Here is a 3555-nt window from a genome sequence, read left to right on the forward strand (position 1 = left end):
ATAAGTAAATGAATATATAAATTATTCAATTAATACTTAAACAGATAAATTCACTGGTCATAAAAATCTATCAAAATACCTGCCCCACAAACAAAAGGTGAGCTTGATAGATTTTTTCTTCAGAATTTTCCTATCAGGTATAGTTTTCTGTGATAGCATATTAAATAAAATAAAAATATAACTAATAAATGAGGCTGATATTTAAATGAAACTTACCTTTAAAATGTAAAATGTATAATATTTTCGAGTGTATTTTGCTTCTGGGAGATCCTTTTTTAGTGTCCATCAGCCACATTGAAAATAACCACTTCCCTTGATACCGGGTTTCCATGCTCAGAATGTCTTGGTGAAACCTCTCACCATGCTCGTCACTGACAGCGCCAATATTTGCGGGGAAAAGTCCAAGTGAGAGTGTAGGAAGTGGATTTTTTAGGCTCATATTACATCCCAAGGCCTTGTAGGATGTCAATATCTCTTTTACGATTTCAGAATAGTTATTTGCTTTTTGACTCCCCAAAACCTCTGCGCAAACTTTCTTAAATGACAGCCATGCAGCTTTTTCAAGATCATTTAGCTCTTCATCAAAATTCTGGTCTCTCATCAGCTGCCTAATCTATGATCCAACAAAAATGCTTTCTTTGATTTTTGCGCCACTTACTTTAGGAAACTTATTTTTCAAATATGTGAATCCCTTGCCAGGTCTATCCATACCTTTAGATTTTTTTTTTATCAACCCTAGCAAAAAAGGCAGATAAATTTTCTCTGAATCAAAAAGAGGAGGATTGACAACATTCTTCTCTCCTTTGGTCAGAGATCGTTTCAGTCACACATTGTTTTCATAATGATTTTTCTTATCCCGAGTGTCTCACTCATAGAGAAAGCAAAAAGTAAAAGTGCCACAACCTTCAGGTCACCGCAGATATTCCATTTATGTTCTTCATACTTTTTTCAATGGAAGCTTCATTGTGGGCCAAAACAGCTTTTAGGCTCATTTTTGAAGATTCATTAAACAAGCGCTGCTCATTCCTGTTACATTTATGGTTAAGTTCCTCCATAACAGAATGTAAATCATTGCAAAACACTACACCCTCAAGTGAGAAAAAACTGGTCAAAGTCACAATGTCGTTTTCTGTTCAAAAACTCCAGCCCTGTAACCTCAAAGTAAGTAGTTCATATTGCTTTTTAACATGACTAAATTCCGCACAAGATCATTCAGATTTCTCTGACTGTGGTTTACTTGAAGAACAGATTGGATGAATGTGCATGTCTTCAGTTTATTTTTCCATAGCCTCCTCACTTGACTCATTATCACTTAGTTCCATTTGTTTTGGAGGGTCAGGTACAGGAAAGTCTTGACTGTGAGGTACTGGTCTCATAGCAGATGATAAATTAGGATATCTTACAATATGCTTGGATGTTGATGTTATGCCTTTTATATTTGTAATGGAGAAGTAGCAAATCTAAAGTATGATCTTTTGGTTCTTTCCAAACCATAGGAATGGCAAAAAGCATATGGTGTGAACCTTTCGCCCATGCGGTGAGAAGCATGACACAGGTTACAAAACACACATGAAGGGCCCAGCTTTTATCCTGGCCCCCCACTTTACAGCCAAAATAATATTCATAACGCTAGTTTGTAGTTTCTTGTCATTGTGAAGGGAAATGGTGGGTACGCTACTGTACAATATCACAAACTTATTGCCACACAAATCCGCACTACACAACCTCACACCAACACTTCAAACACAGTACTGCCAAACGTATAACAATCTCATGCAGTGGTGCCAAACTCAGTGTTGTCAACTGTTTGGTTGAAATTTATCCCACGTAATACACGTAACGTAACATACCGTGGAAGACAAAAATTGTAGGGGATTGAAAACAATGGATATTATTTTTGAATTCTGCATGCAAAAATAAATAAATTACAGCTACTGATTTCCTTGTGACAAATTCTTTGTTGACCGGCGTCATCAATCAAATATATAAGAAAGACATCAATATATAAATGACTGAATAAATAAATAAATAAACATATAATTAATAAATATATATCTAAATAAATATATGAAAAGATAAATAGATAGTTAAACAAATGAATAGATAAATGCATAAACAAATAAATGAACAAATAAATCTAATAAATAAATACATAGATAAATAAATAAATAAAATGCCAAATAGATGCATAGATAGGTGAATAAATTAATGAATTTCCAGATAATTAAAAAAGTAAGGAAATGAGTAAGTAAGCCATCATATACATAGAAGGGAAGTTAAGCATAAAATAAAGGAAGCAAAGAGGAGAGCATATGTGAAATGGGGCAAGAGTATGAAAGAAAATTTTGAAAGCAATAAAAACATGTTTTGGAAGGAAATTAAAAGAGAAAGAGGAGGCGAATCAAGCAGAGAAGAAAAGGTAAAAGGTGCAGATAGAGAGATGATAATGGAAGAGAAGGCAGTGAGAGGAAGGTGTTCAGAGTATTTTAGGGAGTTACTAAATGTGAGGGAGGATAGGGAGAGAAAGGTAGTTGCAGAGGGAAGCGCTAAGAATATGAGAGTGAGGAGTGAGGAAAATGGAGAAGTAGGGAAGGATGAAGTGAAAGCAGCTGTTAAAATGATGAAAGCAGGTTAGGCACCTGGTCTGGATGGATACCATGCAGAATGTCTGCAGAAAGGAGGTACAGTTATGGTGGACTGGCTGGTGAGGTTATTTAATGTTTGTTTAATGTTGGGTAGAGTGCAGGAGGACTGGAGAAGTGCCTCTATAGTTCCGCTTTACAAGGGAAAAGGGGACAAGTGTGAGTGTAGTAGTTTCAGAGGGATAAGCTTGTTAAGTATAGTTGGGAAGGCGAATGGGAGGGTGTTTATTGAAAGGATTAGGAGAGGAACAGAGGAAGTAATTGGTGAGGAACACTGTGGGTTTAGGACAGGTAGAGGTTGTGTAGATCAGATTTTTGTGGTAAGACAGATATGTGAGAAAGCTATAGGAAAAGGTAAGGATGTTTTTGGGCTTTTATGGATCTGGAAAAGGCTTACGACAGGGTAGACAGGAAGGCACTGTGGGAGGTACTGCAGATATATGGGATAGGAGGAAAGCTGTTAAGAGCAGTCAAGAGTTTTTACGACAGTAGTAGAGCATGTGTTAGGTTTAGAAATGGAGAGAGTGAATGGTTTGAGGTAAAGGTGGGACTTCGTCAGGGATGTGTTATGTCGCCCTGGCTGTTCAATCTTTACACGGATGGGGTGGTGCGAGAGGTGAATGCAAGGGTAGTAAGTCAGGGGCTGGAGATGATTAAAGAAAATGGAGAAAAGTGGGAGGTGAGCCAGTTGTTGTTTGCTGACGACACTGCGCTTGTAGCAGGATCAGAGGAGGGATTGAGGAAGTTAGTGACAGAGTTTGAGAAGGTGTGTGAGAGAAGGAAGCTGAAGATAAATGTGGGCAAAAGTAAGGTGATGAGTTGTACAATTGGAGAGAGTGACAACAGGCTGGAAGTGAGCATTAAAGGTGAAAGACTGGAGGAAGTGGATGATTTTAGATACTTGGGTGCGAAT

This window comes from Oratosquilla oratoria, chromosome 29, assembly GCF_046742065.1.
Source record: "Oratosquilla oratoria isolate Oo_2021 chromosome 29, ASM4674206v1, whole genome shotgun sequence".
In the NCBI taxonomy this organism is placed as follows: domain Eukaryota; kingdom Metazoa; phylum Arthropoda; class Malacostraca; order Stomatopoda; family Squillidae; genus Oratosquilla; species Oratosquilla oratoria.